The sequence below is a fragment of the Oryctolagus cuniculus genome, chromosome 14 (genome assembly GCF_964237555.1).
Source record: "Oryctolagus cuniculus chromosome 14, mOryCun1.1, whole genome shotgun sequence".
Classification (NCBI taxonomy): Eukaryota; Metazoa; Chordata; class Mammalia; order Lagomorpha; family Leporidae; genus Oryctolagus; species Oryctolagus cuniculus.
In genome coordinates, this window is record NC_091445.1 from 63,575,052 (window position 1) to 63,593,205 (window position 18,154).

The following is an 18,154-nucleotide window of genomic DNA, read 5'->3' on the forward strand; positions in this document are numbered from 1 at the left end:
AACTTCCTACTTTGGAGTGAACGCTGAGAGGCTGGGCTCGGCCATGTCTCTGGGCTCCATGCTAGTGTCTGTCTGTCTGAGATTCACCAAACATAGCCTGCCCTCAAGTGATATGATCAAGGGCTACAGGAGGAAAAGCAGAGGAAAGGAGACTCTTATTCCCAGACTTTCAGGTATGTCCACAAAACACCTACCCACGCTAAGCTTTAGCTCAGCTCTGGAACTGTTTTGAGGGCAGCGTCAATGGCTGCATTGAGCTGGAACATAAACTGTTGGTTCATTTGTGCTCTGGTTGAGTTGGCTCAAGTTTGGGATAGGGAGCCGTGTTTTCTCACACAAAGCCTACAGTACTGCAGCATATGGAGTATCCTCAGGCAGGGCTGCTCAGTGAGCAGGATGAGTCTCCTGTTGGTGAGTGGTGGCGGTGCTGCCCCATCCTGGGTGAGGCAAATGAAGCCTGCTGCTTCTGCAATATTCACATTTACATCCCCAAATCTATTTGTGACCTGCTCTGGCTCTGGGCATCCTGAAAGAGGTAGACTGCACTTGGGGCAGCAGTACCACCAGGAATAGGTCCCAGCTGTTTGATATATGGAGACCTTACAGAGAAACAGCATGTTGACTGGATATTTGGATATTAATAACGGACTGAAAATTGTTGATCTCTCCCCGAAGGGCTTGGGTTGTACCTGCTCTATGTGGTACAACCCTTTTCTCTTTCTCCCTGGAGTTTTGCATTGTTCTGGTCTGCACTGCAAAATCCCTAAGATATTCAGAGTGCCTTGAACATACTCAGAACTGCACCCACGTTTTCTCTGATGCATTATGTTCCCTGAATTATAAAAGATTTTTATGATTTACCCAAAGTTAGGCTGAAAATACCTGTAATTAAAGAGGTAGCTGAAACAGAGCACACTGTGACGAGGAGGCTACAGAGTAGGAAAAGCGCCCCCTGGTGCCAGGAGCCCCAGGGACTGGAGTAAGAAGAGGCTGGAGGGACAGCCAGGCTGAGGAGTCTCAATTCCAAAGGGCACACTGGGGACATTTCTTCCTGATGGTCCTCACACAGGCACTTGGATCCCAAGGACTGGAGGCTGTGATGTATGTTTCTGATCTCAGCAGAGAAACCTTAAGCATTGCCATTGCTGTTGAAGGATTTACGATTATGTGAGGGCTTGAATTTGGGGGTGGGAGTTTGGGGCTGCCTATGGTAGAGTGGTGGGAGTGGAACAAAATTCCACCGCTTCTCATGAAGCACCAGCACAGCACTGTACAACAGAAACCGATCAGGAGCCAGGTATGTCATTTAAATATTTCTAGTAGGTACATTCTGAAAGATATAGGTACAGTTAGTTTCCACAATGTATTTAACTTAAGCTATATATCTAAAATAATACCATTTTAACATAATTATTTAATTCTTGGAACAAAATCTTCAAAAGTCTGCAGTGTGTTTTGTACTTATTACATCAGCTACATTTCACGTGCCTGACAGCCACACATAGCTAGTGCAGTGGCACAGCTCTCGGAAGATGCACTGCTCCCAAATACAGAAGTGACCTTCACCTGTCATCCTCACGCTCTCTTTCTGATCAAGCTCTCTATCTTCCTTTTTCCTACTTTCCCCGATCTCCATGGCTCCTCCTCCAGTAATCTTCACTCTTTCCCTCTCTCTCTGTCTTTCTCACAGCAGGGAATTTCTTATTATAAATGAGAAAATGGTCAGGAAGAAAAGAAAGGGTCAAAGAGAATTTCATGGTAAAATAGAAGGAGCAAACCATCTGCATTTCCAGCTCAAACCATGCCAAGTCAAGCTGCAGGAAGACAATATTTCTAAAGGAATGTGCATGAAAAGGAAATCATTAGATGAATTTCATTTATAATAAAAAAATTTCATTATTAGTTAACTACTCCATGCCCATGTGTACCAAATTTTCCAGCAGTAGCTATGCTGGATCTCACCCAGTGCCATATAATCTGCTTCACTGTCCTTTTTGAACTAGCATGTGACCCCCATGCAGAGCAAGTGGGAAACATTCTAGATGCTGCACTCCTCACCTGAGTCCCACTGACTCATACCCTGTTTCTTAGAAAACAGGAATGAGGAAAGAGTTTCTCTCCCCTTCTTTTTCCTACTTTGATGTTTAAGAATGGATGGGCAGAGCCTCAGAGTCACAGATGAGCTACTTGGCTCAGAGCTCTGAGATGTGGATTTTGTTGGGGTTGATAGCTATTCTTCCATGTTTTCAATATACAGAAATCTTAGCTTGGACTCCAAGAGACATTAGGTACTCCACCCCTCAAATTCACTTATTTCCCTCTGGCTCAGTAACACCCACTGTTCTGTTGTCAAGTCCCCCAAAGATCATTTTTAGTTGGTCTTTGGGATAATCTTACTTTATCCAAAATCTTCCCTCTGGTTGGCATGCACGAATGAATGTAAACAGCATTTGTAAACTGGGAATAGAAGCTGTATTAACATGCTGCCTCAAATTCCTGAGCAATTGAATTAAAATAAGTCAAGTCCATTGTCCAGCTTCCTCACTAGAATCATTTTTTGGTTCACTATTTTGACTGCTTATCCCCACATTTAGATATAGTTTTGCCTAGGTTGCCTTTTCTTGCCATGTGCTAGTTCAACATTAAAACACCTCTTTTTTTAGCTTTTGCCTCACTGGCTGTGCTGAACCAAAGCGTTTGTTGTTTTCTTTCTAACTTATCCACTGTCCACTTTATTTGACCTTATAAACATGTTTAAATAGATTTCTCGGATAATGACCATTTTAGCTGGCAACTTCCCGTTTAGATATTATAGCAGACACAGTGCAAATTAAAGGGCAGAGCAAAAGCACTAAGAATCATGAGACCCTGGGTAAATATAGTAGAACTGCTCAGCGTCCGTAGCACAAGGCTGGGTTCTAATCCCAGTTTACCCACTGACTCAATGACTCCCGGAAGGCAGAGAAAACAATCATTGGTTTCATCCACTGGTGACTCAGTCACATTGATCTCAATAAATGGGGGCCAAAGAAGAAGTCTGCTCTCAGAGACACCTCATTTCCATCCTGGGTGTTTCACTGTTCCCTGGGCTTGCCTCAGAGTTCACTCCGAGAAAAACAAAGATGCCCTTTATGCACTGCAGAAGGGAGAATGGGTGCAAGTGGCCTCAACAGCAATGAGAAGAATCTTTGAAAGGGTACCAGATGTACAAATGGGAAGAGCTGTTCAACTTGACATTAAAAGGTAGCTTCTCAGAGATGGCTTTGTTCAGTTCAGCGTTATTGTGTTTTAATGTTCTCCTCTGCTCTGTGATTTCAATTACGGTATACAAACGATGGGGGCATTCAGTAAGAGCCTGGTGTTCTGCTCAGCACCCAGCACACCACCTTGCACGTTCTAGATACCCAAGGAATGTGGAAAGAATGAGTAAATGGATGGATAAAGAGCTGGAGAAGCAGGCACAGTGACATTGTAAATGGCTTTGTTCACATTTTGTGCCAGCAGCTTTATTTGTTGACTTGATTTTGTGTCTGAATTGTCAGATCTGAGCATCTTCAAGTCTTCTTTATTTCATGGTTTTTTAAAGGGATGATTTAGTAAGCACTTTACTTTTTGTAAAGTAAAGTCTTTTTTTGTAAAAGACTCATCAGAGTCTTTTACATTCAACTACTTGTAGAACATCATACTTTCATAAAACAGAGGAAGATATTTTGGATAACTTTTCACTAGCCTTTATTAAGTAAATGTATCCTATCTCTCCTTATTCCACAGAAATATACCTCCATATTTTCTGAGTTGGGACTAAGGAATGAAAATATTTAAAACTGTAAAGCAATTTGATGAACAACTAAGTTCAGAAAACAATTTTATGTACTAAAAGAAAAAATCCATTTGCAAAACAAATTGCAAAAAAAGTTAACAAATTCATATTATTCTCCTTTGAGAGAGAAAAAGCGTCTCCAAACAGATGCATGATGTTATTGTTGAAAGGAAACCATCACTTCATGTTATATAGTGCTGGTGCACTTTTTACCCTAAATACCTTAATGTTCTCATAAAAATTGCTTGAGATGAGTAGAATAAGTGTCATGTGCCCTTTGAACAGAGGTGGTGACTGACTGAAATGAAACTAGAAACCAGGTATGCTGGATCAGATCCCTACACTCATTTCCTTTGGAAAGAAGGCAAGCTAGATGCCTGGAATGTGAATGGAAGAAGAACATGTAGTAATGAGACATTTGTAGTAGGGCTTACTTCACTGAAAACCAAAATCACCTCCACTATTTTCCCCAAGTGACTGGAATGATCTGGAATTCCCTAAACCCCAATCGATGAGTTCCACAAAAGCAACGATTCTGCCTCCCCTGGGATTCCTGTACCTATCTCAGTTTTTCACATGTTATAGGTCCTAAATGTATGCTTAGGAATGAATAGATAACTTCCCACAATACCTTTTGCTTTTGTCTCCTCTTATTTCTTATAATCCTTTCATATATATCTGAGTGGAGGATAAATCCACCTAAAGGTTGGGTGTGCAGAATAACATCAGTGTGAATGCACATTGGCTAAGCACAGTAGCAAGGGTTGAAGCAATGGCTTTATTGGGCTCTGCTCTTTCAAAAAAAAAAAAAAAAAAAAACAAACACAGCCATTAAAGTTTCTAAAGTAGAAGCGACTTTATATGTCATCTATGTAGATCTCTCAGCTGAAGCTCAAAGCTATGAAAGCCTGATGAAGGCCTCATGGGGGGGTCAGGAGTCCTGATGTGAGAATTAGTATATTTTAACTTCCTGTCTAGAATTCTTTGCGCTGGCTCACCTCTGGCTGGTGTGTGTGTGTGTGTGTCTACATCCATATCTAAATCATGCCTGTAGCTACAGCTATCTTCAAATGGGCCAGTCTTTCTTATCAAAATTTCAAGATCCCTGGAATTCAACATCTTTTGCAAATCATCTATTATGAATGAAATGCATTTGATTAGTCCAACAGTTGTCATAAGATGCATAAGAAAATTAGATTATTGCAAAGGTAGACGTTCATTTTTTCAATTCACCAGTCAATGAGGGTTTATAACATCCTTTGATAGACCATTGGACACTCTGCTAGATGCCAGGAAGGAAGGGTAAAAAGAAACATGCGGCAAAATCCCTGCCTTAAAGAATCTTGCAGTGAACTTAGAAGAGTAAGATGTGTATAAAAACTAAAAAAGTAGGGCAGATTCTGAGTGCCTGTTAAGTGGTAAGAGTTCAGGCTATAGTGCCACCATCTCATAAAAAGGGAAACCTTTTCTGCAGAAGATCGTGTTGATGAGTTTAGAGTATTGGTGAAGCCAAAGCAAGTGGAGAAGACTGCCTTTGGTGGGTCAGAGATGCAGAGAAATGGACAAAATCAACTGCAAGTCATTCTAATGGTTTTCAAGGTCTGCTAAAATGTTTTGGTCATATCAGTTTTCAAGTACAGAATATGGGTCGCATCATGTATGCATTGATTCCATTGAGTTTGATTCCTAGTGTAACTCTCATAAAACCATATTCTGAAAGATTCCTAAGGCAGATCTTGAAAGCCATAGAAAAGCCATTGGCTAAATGACTGCCTTCCTTGCTCAGGAAAGTGCTGGACACTGCTCTTCTCAGATGCCCCTCAGATCCATGTTACCATTTTCATAGCTGCTCCCCTGGCTTCGGGGAGATTTTGTGCCTAGCTCTACACCTGTGACTCCCCAAGAGGAAAGCCTCGACGCCTTTGCTGTAATTCTGAAGTTCCTGAGGGTTTACATGGCCTTGAGCAGCCCTTAGCCAATGACTGACTGGCACAGAGGAGTGAAAGCCCAGATCCACTGCTTCAGTTTGGGATGAATGCAGAAGGGTAGCTGACACTCCCGAGCTTTCTTAAGGATCAGGCTTCAATGACCTTTGGGAACTGTTTCCTGAATGGCATCCCTGCTTAGCTTTCCACCTTCGGTGTCCACCAGGAATCTTTCTCTATTTCCTTACAAAACAAGTCTTCATTTCAGAATATGAAGCTGGGCAAATTGCCTCAAGACAAGGAACCATGTCTGTCTTCCAATGTGAGCCAAAGTCTATAAAAGAAAGACAAGTGGGAAGAGATTGTGATGCAGCTGAACCACAATCAAATCTCTTCTAATTTTCCAGGCATGTAAGACTTCAGTCCACATCCTTCCTTCCTCCAATTCCCTGGGTAAAGCAGTGGAAATTTGGAGATGTAAGCTCTGATAAATCTTCCTTGAATAGAAATGAACAAGCCTTCCCCTCCATCCCCAGCGTCCCCAGTACAATCTGTGTTCCTGATGTGCAATTTGGAGATGACGATGACCAAAAGCAGAATCATAATCACAGATCCATATCAATGCTCTGTACCCACACATCCTCTTGCTCACCCCTGTGAGGTTTACCAGGAAGGAGCCTGCCAGAAGGAAATCAGCCGTGGGGGCTGCACGGTTTCAGGAGCCAGCCCATCAAGAAGGCATTTGTGACTTTTCAGAGCGTAGGGGTGAAGTGGAACAAAAGTAGCTTCTGTTTGCTTGCGTCACGGAGGCAGCACTGGGAGGAATCACTACGTCCAGCCAATGCCAGTTGGTGGATTCTAGACTTTTCAGACTACTGAGTTGCCCATCAGGAAGGATATAGGAGGATTGAAACCATGACTGTGACTCTCTACTTGCCTCTGCTTGATTTTTTCCGAAGGAATGCCAGTCTGTGATAGGCTGCACTCATGTGATGATTACTGTGCTGTGCATCCGCTGACACTAATGATGTGCAGACTTTGCAAAGTTCAACTGCTTTGTACTGTTCCAAAGTTAATACCAAGAGCATTTCTGGGAAGAGGAAGGGAACTACTGTGACATATGGACCAAATCTGATGATTCATCTGAAATCCATCAGCTCAAGTTTTACCTCCCTTTATCCCCTACTAATCCCCTAAGAAATAAGAATCAATCATTGTCACATTGTCTGGTTACTTATGCTGTTCTTATGCAATAAGTAACTTTGTGTCTCATGCTTTGTACTTATTCAGGAGAAAGTAAATCTCAATAATGATTATTGTTAATTAAAGAGGACTGAATTATAGAATGTTTTGTATAAAAATCCTTTTGAAGGAAATGTTACTCCAAATGATATATTAAATTCCTTAATAAAAAATACATACAAGGTATGTCAAATACCTTAATAAAATTAAGATACATCATATTTAATATTGCCCTCACCCATTGTCCCTGGAGAAAGCATATTAAAATAAATATAATAAATCATATTAAAATAAAACTTTGATACAACTGGCTTTTGGTGATTCTTCATAATTCCTCAGAGAAGACTTCGTGTGTAATCACAGCTGATAGCTAAATGAGTGAATAAAATTTAATGTCATCAATCCACCCATTTATTCGTCATCTGATTTAGTACCTCTCTTTTTAACAGTGCATCCTGAAGAGTTACTTACACTGTGAATTGGTTTTTATAATATTCTTTTTCAACCAAAAGTGAAGTCCAGTTCAGCCACTGCCTTGTTGAAAATGCCAACCTTGTAAATCCTAAATTTATGAGACTTGATAATTTTTAGTAGTTGACATCCATAAACTGGGGCTATTCAGTGGAAGAGAGCCTGCCTTTCCCCTTTTATGCACAAGGAAGCCATCTCAGAAGTTCCTGAGCTCCCTTGCCCTTGTGGATCAATGGCCGTGCTGACTCCATGCACCTTTCTTTTTTTTATTTTTTTATTTATTTAACAAGTAGAGTTACAGAGAGAGAGAGATAGAGCAAAAGGTCTTCTTTCCATTGGTTCATTCCCCAAATGGCCGCTACTGCTAGAGCTTCGCAGATCCAAAGCCAGGAGCCAGGTGCTTCTTCCTGCTCTCCCATGTGGGTACAGGGGCCCAAAGACTTGGGCCATCCTCCACTGCCCTCCGAGGCCACAGCAGAGAGCTGGACTGGAAGAGGAGCCACCGGAACTAGAACCCAGTGCCCATATTGGATGTTGGTGCTGCAGGCAAAGGATTAACCAAGTGAGCCACAGTGCCGGCCCCTCCATGCACCCTTCTAAACCAATCACTGGCAAGGGAAATTAAAGTAAACTAGTTATTTAAGATTGCTTAAGATTTTCTCCCTGGGGCATGTGAAGCAGATGTAAGGACATGAAAAAAAGCAGGGAAGGGAGGAACAGCTGATAGCCTAGAAAATGCCAGTGAGTGCTGTAGCTATCATCCTAGGAACCTGCATCTTCTACAGCAGTGGCTAAGGTGTTTGATGTGACTTCTTGTAGAGGTGGCCAGTGCTTATAAGAAAAGATCCAGAAGTCATTACAATGTGAAGGAGGATGAATGGTTTACCATTTCCAAATTATCTCTCTCATGAGTCTTTTGAAGAGTCCAGCCTTATTCCTTTGAATGGTCAATTTTTTTTCCTTAGAATGAAAGTATCTCTTAAAATGTCTGTGTGTGTGTGTGTGTGTGTGTGTGTGTGATTTTCAGAATAGAGCATCCCAGTAAATAAACACTTGGGGATATTTTATCTTTAAACACCTAATATTTTGTGCCATGGGACATGCAAGGACACTTCATAAATAGATCTCTATACTGACACTCAGTAGATTTGAGTGAGTTGTATACACAAAGACCACAGTAGAAGATGATTCCATGGAGATGCAGCTAGCTATTGGAATTCACAGGGAGGAGCAACAACTTCGGTCTGGCATACAGGAATAATGGAGAGTGGTAAATACGATGGTATTAGTGTGGGCCTTGAAGGACTCTAAAGTGGAGATAGCAGATGAGACAGTCAGGACGTCCAGGTTCCATGGAGGGTGGAGAAACACAGGGGAAACAAAGAGAGCCCCTTTACATGGGGCAACATGAGGGAAGTCCATGGCTGGTAAATGAGAACCCCTACAGCCACATGATGAGATAGGAGAGAGGACCCTTCACAAGGTCTGGGAAGAGAGCAGAGACTTGATCCAAGCCATTGTTAGGGAATTTTTTCCTTGTTTTTATGGAGGAATAAATTCAATGTGTTGAGGTCTTTGCAGGGGTAAAGGCAGTTGTATAGCATCTATTAATTATTTGAAAGGAACTAGTTAATCATATGGCAATTGGACATTTTTATATCTTCAGTGACTTAGAGAAGAAAAGGGAATATTTCAGGACAAGTAGCATGATCAGAGAAGCTTGGGTTCATTTGATTCATTTCAGCGAAATGTCTTGGACATCCAGGAGATAGTGTGAGGGTCCTAGGACCTCTACAGAGTTTGTGGTAGGTACAGGGGTTGGGGGAAAATCCAATAGCAATTTTGGCCAAGCTCAGTATTTGGCACGATGCAGATATTTGTCCTGAGCATAGACAGGCTTTCTCGTCTTTGGGGACTGGATTCCCAGCCACTGTGGCCCCTGGCATTCCCTGAATTGGCACCAAGCTGCGCTCAAATATCCCCTCTGTTCTTCCTTCCAAATGACTCAGCAGATCATTATTCATGTTGTCTGAGCTGATCTATGAAACCCAAATGTGACAGGTGAGACCTGGTTTCCTTGGGGGTTTTTATTTCTCTAGATGGTTTGCCATTATGGCAGCTACAATTACATGTGCATTTCTGCCAACAATGCTTAGTTCTTTATTTTGTACTTTAAAGATTCTTGGCAACAGGTCCAGAGTTTTGGAATTCACTTCCCCAGCTATTTTGACTATGTTTGAGTAAAAGGTCTGGGAGGGATTTATGCCAGGCCACGCTAAATAGGATGGATTTTAATTGAGGGGTAGGAAGTGGAAGATGTAAAAAGCTAAGGGTTGCTATGGTAACAGTAATGGTGCTGAGCCAGATGATTCAGCCAGCCTGATACATAAACTCATATTTATTGGTATGAATCGTCTGTCTGCCTACCAACTTGCATTTCAAGGCTATAGGGCAAAGTTGTAACAAGAAGTGACTAGCAGGGGTAGGCATTCAGCCTAGTAGCTAAGTTGTCTGCATCCCGTGTATGAGTACCTGGGTTTGATGCCTGATTCCAACTCCTGACTCTATCTTCCTACAAGTGCAGCCCATGGAAAGCAGTGATGATGACTCAAGCAGGTGAGTTCCTGCCATTCATATGTCAGACCTGAACAGAGTTCCCAATTCCTGGGTTTGGACTGGCCCAACCCCATCTGGGCATTTGAAAAATGATAATTCTCCCTCTTTGTGTCTATCTGTCTCTCTGGCTGTCAATGCAATCAATAAAAATTTAGAAATCTAATTATAAAAGGTGACTTGCAAACATATTTATTCAGTAACACAGAGTTAGAAGAAATAGAGTACTAAAGTATTAATTTAAATTTTCCATTTTTATCAACATTGTCACAACTTCACAGTCAAGTTGGATGGTTTCAATCTAGTTGGCCTCTCAGATTCTCCTGATCAGCAATGGTGAATTCATTAGATCTTAGCCATATCCGTGTGTCAAGAGAAATATCTATGCTTTTTAGGAACTCAATGTAAGGACTTTAGTCTGGTGTGCACTGGTAGAGCACACAGCCAAACATCTGTTCTGCTTATTGGTAGTGATCTATGTTGTACTAGTTAATAAATTGCAGAACTGTTACCTTTGCTCAAAATAAATATCAAGAATTACAAGAGTAGAGGAAAATAGCTTATTCAGAAAACCTGAAACCTCCAACTTAAACACTTTGACGCTGATCTAGCCTATGTTAGAAATGGTACCCACTGGTGATGGTATACCTATGGATTATTAGGTCTTAACTTAGAGACCAAGGAGCAAATTAATGTAGTTCTAAAAAACTAAATTATATATTCAAAAGCTCCTTTGGTTTATAAAATATCTCACTCAAAAAAAAATTGACAGTTTGGTATAATTAGAAAAGTTTCAGCAGAAAAATTTAACATCTAGAGGGTATATTGGTAACCTATTGCTGCTGTAACAAATTATCACAAAGGTAGTGGCTTCAAACAACGTAATTTGTCATCTTACAGTACTGAAGGTCAGAGGTCTGCAACAGCCTTTACTGAACTTATGTTGGTGGTACTCCTTTTAGAGGCTCCAGGGAATAATCTGTTTTCCTACATTCTTGGCTTCTAGAGGGTACCTGCATGTCTTGGTTCACAAGCCTTTTGATATTTAAAGTCAGCAATGGCCAAGTGGATTGTTCTCACATTGCATCCCTTTGACACTAACTCTACTGTCTCTCTGTTCCACATTTAAAGGGCCTTTCTGTTTACACAGGGTTTACCTAGATAATCCATGGTAACCACCCCATCTGAAAGCCTTTACCTTAATCACACCTGCCAAGTCCCTTTGCCATGTAAGGTAACCACATAAGGATTCCAAGAGGCCACTCTTCTGCCTACCACAATGGATTTTCAAATGTTCCAGTGGCTCTAGTTACTGTTTGATCTTAGACAATGTGGTCTGGCCATCATCTCAACTCTTACCTTTTCACGGAAGCTTGCAGCTGAAAGGCTGGATGTTTTGTCTGTGGGGCTGACATGGATGAACGGAGTTGAACTGAAAGATGGAAATAAATACAAAAAGATGGAAAATGGAAAGAGTAAAGAGATGAAAGATAAAAAATACAGAAGATGGGCCAGTGCTGTGGCTTGGCAGGTAAAGCCGCTGCCTGCAGTGCCAGCATTGCATATGGGTGCCAGTTCGAGTCCCAGCTGCTCTAATTCTGATCCAGCTCCCTGCTAATGTGTCTGGGAAAGCAGTGAAAGATGACCCAAGTCCTTGGGCCCCTGTACCCACGTGGGAGACCCAGAAGAAGTTCCAGGCTCCTGGCTTTGGATAGAGCCAGCTCTAGTCTTTGTGGCCATTTAGGGAGTGAACCAACAGATGGAAGACCCCCACCCCATCTCTACCTCTGCCTCTCTCTGTAACTCTGCCTTTCAAATAAATAAATAAATCTTTAAAAGTACAGAATATGGAAATGAATATGAAAAATAGAAAAAAAATGAATGCGCTCAGGATCAAGAAATATTTCTCAATTAGTTGATCAAAAAATATTTGCCAAACAAGTGCTATGCTAAGCTCTGTAGGAAAGAAAAAGAAGAAAATGTGAACACTACTCTAAGGAACTTCAAGTCTTGGAGACAAAGCACTTGCACAAAATAAGTAAAGTTTGCACTTGTACCCATCATTTCTTGGAGGGGTAGATTTTCTTATGTTCTCCACATGCACTGCTTTCCTCACATGCCAGGAGGCGTGTCTTGGCATTCTCCGTGTGCCCTGAACCCACAGGCATGTCCCAGAAACAATGAGTAAGTTGGTTTGGCTGCAGCTGAGGAAGCATTTCTTCCTTAAAACAAGATGGGTAAGGGCCCAAATATTTCTTGTAATCCAGAGTGGTTGCATGCCAGTGACCCACCAGCAGTCTCTGGTTCCTTCTGCTGAGTGTTCTCTCCAAGTTGGGTGAACTGGGGGTACTTAGGAGCTGGCCACTACTGATGCTTACATCTAACTTTCCCTTGTGACATTTCATTTCTACCATTTAACAAGGTCCAAGTCTTGCAATTGACTCCCCCCCAAAACAAACAAACAAACAAATAGTATTGTATGAGCTTAGAAGAAAGTTCTATCTCAGAGAGTTTCAGTTACACGTACAATTTCAATGTCAATTCCTTGGACACGGTTTCATTTGGAAATGCCTTATTCCCAGTCCATTTATGTTACCTTGGGGAAACAGCTCTATTCTCCTAGTCTCATTGATTATGGCCTTATTCCAATTTCCAATTTCATGTCAGAGCTAGGGAGGGTTTATTCCAGTTTCTTGTCATCGATGCTTCAACAAATATCCTTATGTAGGTCTTTTAGAAAAAGAAGTAGACAACCCCCCTTCTCCCCCCCCCCAAAAAAAACCAGGAAAATTGTTCTAACATACAAAGCAAGTGGTCCATGATCAACAGGCAGTGGACGTGAATAGCAGGGGTCTTCTTTCCCTGCTGCCTCTCTGTATTCCTAAGCAACCCTCCACCTGCCTGGACACAGATGAACAAAATGAAGACGTTACCTTTCCATTCTCCTTGATCTGGCTCAAATGCGAATGTTCAACTGTTTTTTAAATATATTTCCCCCACAAAGTTACCAAACTGCAAGCTGGTAATGAAATGAAGCTGAAATGAAGAAAACAATTAGGGAAAGGAAAAGGACAAAACGTTTCAAAAGCAGCTCCTTGAGAAGTTTACAAAGTAGAGAAAATAACACTCCTATAAATCTGGTTAGAGAAAAATATTCATGCACAATGTTAAGAAGTAGAATGGGAATATATATGGGAGTGTTTATTTTGATACAAAATATTGGAAATCTAGACTTTTTTTTTATCATAATATGAGTTTCCATGAATGTTTTGCAGTACCCTCATGTACATATCAAAAGATTAAAATAGTTATAATTCCCCTGTGGCAAGTAATTTGAAAACCTAAAACAAATACCTGGCCTGATTTTGCTTGCAGTATTACAAGTGACCTCTTAGCAGACTAACCAGGAACTATAGACAAAATAAAAATGGAATTACTTGAAGGCACTTGTAAAGGTATACTCTGGAGGCAGATTCTCAATTGACAACTTAAAAGAAGGAAATAATACGAAGTGAGTGTTCTCCCTTTTTTCCTCCAGAGGATAGTTTTCAATCTATACCATGAAGGGTGGCAAAACCTCTGAAGGAAACCCTGAAACGCAGTGGTTCATGGAACCAGAGGGTACAGGACAACCACTGCAGTCCAAGACATAGAGCTTGCAGTAGGAGTTCGGTGGAATTAGCTGCATGCTATAGCAGAAAAGCTGGCTGTCTTTAGGGGCTGTAACAGAATGCAAAATGTCTACAACTTCACACTACAATGTTCAAGATACAAATTAACTGACATGTAAACAAACAGGAAGATGTGTCCCACTCTTAAGCGAAAGATGGATTGTAAGATGGCTCAGACTTCGGAATAAGCAAAAAATGTAAAGCACTTGCTTTTAATATGTTCATTATCGTGAAAGAAAATATTACATAGTGGATAAAAAAGAACATCTCAATTGGAAAACAGAAAACACACACACACACACACACACACACACATGTAAACTTGTAATATCTGAAATATGTCTTCCGGAATGCGATTCAGAGCTGAGTGGAAGTGACAGAGGAAAACATCAGTGAATTTTAAGATAGATAAACAGATATGTAATGTGAAGAATAAAAAGAAAGCTAAAGTGACAATTAAGAGCCTCAAGAACATATGGAGTAGTATCAAATAGTTTAACGTATAGGTGATCTTCAAAAATTCATGGAAAATGCGTGTTACCAAAAAAAAAAAAAAGGCATCCATTTCAAAACTGCCTTTCACCAAAATAAACTTATCTTTTAATCCCACTTTTCAATGAACTTTTAAAATTATCCTCATATACTAAACACAGATGAAATACATAAGGTGACTAAAGCATAAAGTACAGAGAAAGATAAAACTTACCTATACCATTGCATTGTGTAATAGTAACTCCAAGATTATGAAACGTTAACATGCCTCTTAATCCATAGAACAATCACTTAGGAAGTATAACGATACAAAGAGGTTTGTTTAGCTGAAAAGCCCAAATGGAAACAGAATTATAGAATGATATGAAGTGTCCAAAATAGCCCATGATCAGGTCACAAATTTGTATGGAAAATTTACTGGGAGGATATTAGGAAAGTGATCAAAGTTTTCCATTAAAATGTTATCAAGACTAAATGGAGCTGATTTCGAATGAGCCTTAAAAACAAAAAGAAAGAGAAACCATTCTTGGACTATTTGCACTCTTCCATACCGCATAAAAAGAAGGATCTCTGTGCCTTGTGTCGTCTGAAGTCAGCGTGAGCTCCACCCCGTTGATTTCAGGCTTCAGCCAGCACTCATATGGGTCTGATTTTCAGTGGACCTGGCGTTTCTTGTGTAGTCCTTTTCTTTCTTTCCACTTGGTTGATTCCTACACACCTACTTCACCTCTCCCTAACATTCCCATGACCATCAGCAGTTAGCAACACAAGAAACTCCAAACTGATACCTTTTTTTTGAAAAGTTGATCTTTACAGAGTAACTAATAGCCTTGTTTCCTAGGAAGGAGTGGAGGGAAGGAGGGAAGACAGAAGGAGAAAACTCACATGCACCTGTCAGTCATCTACGAAGTGCAGGCTGATTCCCTGGGATTTCTTCACCACCCTGCGAGATGAATAGCATTACTCTGCTTTTATAGATACAGAAACTGAGGATCATAAGGGCTTTATAAATCCCCCCCACCTCTCTCTCTTTCTCTCTCCCTCTCTCTCTTTCCCTCACCCCCGACCTCTCCTTCTATGAGATCACGCAAGTAATCAGTGTTGAGTGTGAGATTTGAAGCTGAAGCTGAAGCTCTCTGATTCCAGAGCCTTTGGTTTTCTGTTTCTTCCAACTGCCAGGTGGAATTGTCGAAATATTTAATTGAAAATGTTCTCTCTTTGTATTTATTTTTATTCAATGGGAACATCAATGAAAATTTTTTTAAGCTAATTGTTTTTTTGGTGTGTGCCAAGGGTAGTAGCAATTGAGGGATTCCATGTTGTGTTCCTTGGCTTCCTAGTACTTAGATTCTTTTTTTTTCCCCACACACAAACAAAAAAGTTTGCTTGATTGATTTGAAACGCGAGTGACAGAGAAAAAGGGAGACAGAGAGAGCGAGAAAGATATTCTTTCCACCGGTTCACCCCCTCAAATGTTCACAACAGCCAGTGACAGGCCAGGCTGAAGCCAGGAGCCAGGAATTCCATCCACATCTCCCATATGGTTGTCAGGGGCCCAAGTACTTGACCCATCATCTGGTGCCATGCTAGGCTCATTAGCAGGGAGCTGCATCCGAAGCAGAGCGCCTGGGACTTGTACCAGTGCTCACTGCTTCTGGGGCCTTAGATTCTAGTGGAACAAAATAGTTTAATGCAAAGATTCTCAACAATGGCTAAACAGTGGAAATGTTTGGCACTTTTTCGTCAATGCCTGGGCTCCTCCTAGAGATTCTAAATGCTTTAAAGATTCTAGGGTATGACCTGGCCATCAACTTTTTAAAGCCTCCTAATTGATTGTAATGGACAGCCAGTGTTAGTAGATACCCATCTTAGTCCATTTTGTGCTGCTGTGATTTATAAGAATAGAGATTTCTTCCTTGTAGCTCTGGAGGCAAGAAGTCTACTGAAGATGCTGGCATGTGATGGGAGCCTTCTTATGACATCAGCCCATAGCAACGGCGGAAGTGCAAGAGAGGGCGAGGGATCAAGGGAGAGATCACTTTTATAACAAGAACACTCTCACAATAACTAACTCACTCCCACAATAATGACCTCAATCATAAACCACTACTAATTCCACCCCACCTCCCAGTGCTGTTACCCTGGGGATTACATTTCCAACACAGGCATTTTGGGGGACTCTTTCAAAAGATAGCATTAATTTATTACCCATCCAAGGCACTAATAGAAGGATTTGGGGGGCAGTTACCGAGAGTATCTACCTCCTGCATGCAGAAGTCCAGTTATTGTACCTTTTGGATAAAGGAGATATTTTGGGGCTGAAATTCCTTTGCATCACCCCTCAAATCATACTGCATAGCAGCAGAAAGCTCTGACTATGGCTAGGGTGGACTTGGCCCCAAAGTTTTCTCATCAAATTCTCCCTTTATCTTGACTACAGATTATATGGTAGCGTTAGATACCATTTACAGCATGTTACCCACACATTATTTTATTTAATTCTCACAATGACCCTGAGAGACAGGCATTATGATTTTCATTTTACAGATGAGAAATCTGTACAGGGCACATAGCTAGCATGCTGGAGGTGACATAGCTGGGGAGTGAGAAAGCCAGGGCCAGTGCCAGCGATCTGCTCTTACCCACATTGCCATATCCCAGCAGCTCTGAGACTTAGGCTAAGCAGGTTAGCTTGAGGAATATTTCATCCTGGCCCAAATCGGCCCAGAGACTCCGCAGACCCAAGTCCATTAGGTTGGCTGCTCTTGCAGGTTGAGTTGGGTTGGATGAAATCAAAAATTTCCCTTCCTCCCTTATCATCATCACTCTTGTAATATAAGCGTATTTCCATTCTCTACTGTCTTTTCAATAGACAGTGTTGAAGACTTTATTCTTCACATTTTCCTTTTCCTTGTGAACCTGCTCTGTTAACTCTGCTTGAAATATTTAGGGCCATGCAAAATTGGAAAAAATGACCAATTCGTGGTTTTATCATCATTCTCCTCTCTCCTTACTACCTTTCTACCCCCTTGTAGAATCTGGACCTTTAGGTTTTGTTATTGAAACTCTCAGAAGGATAAGATAAATGCATTACACTGTGGTGTGAGTGACTGACAGTGTTTCCTGTGCCACCTTTCTCAGGGACAGTCACATTTCACCAGGGGACAAAGAGTTCACTTTGGGAGTCCAATACACGTGGATTTGAATCTTAGGCTGGCTATGGGTTATGTAATGCTTGGCAAGTAACCTAACCTGTCTTAGCTTCAATTTCCTCATCTCTAAAAAGAGAATAGTACTTCAGAGGGTTGTGATAAGGATTAAAAAGATTTGAGACTGTGCCTAGCACAGAGGCTGGCACATAGTAGGCATCTGTTCAAGATTTATCCCTTTCTCCTTTCAACCCAATGGAAAAATTCATGCATCAGTGAGGAGTAAAAGTTCCCTGGGATGTGCTGTTTAGAAATGTCTCAACAGCAGTCTCCTACCTCCTCTGCTCCGTAGACTACATAGACATTGGCAAGGAGGGCATTGAACTCTTCCTCAGTGAGTCATTCTCTCTCTGTCTCTCCTCTCTCTCTTTCTCTCTCTCTCTCTCTCTCTCTGTCACACACACACACACACACACACACACACACACTCTTCAGGAGCCGTGGTGGTGGGAGAATACATATAGGAATGAATGCTGCGACTGTGTTTTGCATCCAGGCTTCTTGTCAACCCTTCCTTACAAGCCTGAATTGTCCCTGCATCACAGATGTGAAGTGTACTGCCTAACCTCTGATGCCTGAAGCGGCTGGATAGTGCCAGCGTTTTGGAAGAGGCAGCCACCTCGAGGTCCTTCTTTCTACAGTGATTGAAATGCAGCTCTCTGAATGAAAAACTAAAGGCTGTGTTCACACAGAGAGTGGCTCAAATGCAAA

General features: G+C 41.3%; 1 long non-coding RNA gene across 2 annotated transcripts in view; it reads right to left on the minus strand.

The window, feature by feature from the left end:
- LOC103349610 (uncharacterized) overlaps positions 1–16,218 on the minus strand; it is a 29,457-nt gene extending 13,239 nt beyond the window's left edge. The window contains exons 1-4 of one of the 2 annotated variants that reach the window (XR_007922477.2): positions 16,098–16,218; positions 15,120–15,177; positions 12,876–12,972; positions 11,431–11,503 (exon numbers count right to left, since the gene is read on the minus strand). This is a non-coding gene — a long non-coding RNA (uncharacterized lncRNA). Of the gene's footprint in view, positions 1–11,430; positions 11,504–12,875; positions 12,973–13,004; positions 13,108–15,119; positions 15,178–16,097 lie in introns of both variants that reach the window. The other variant, XR_007922476.2, reaches the window with a different exon arrangement.
- Between the last annotated feature and the right edge of the window lie 1,936 nt (positions 16,219–18,154).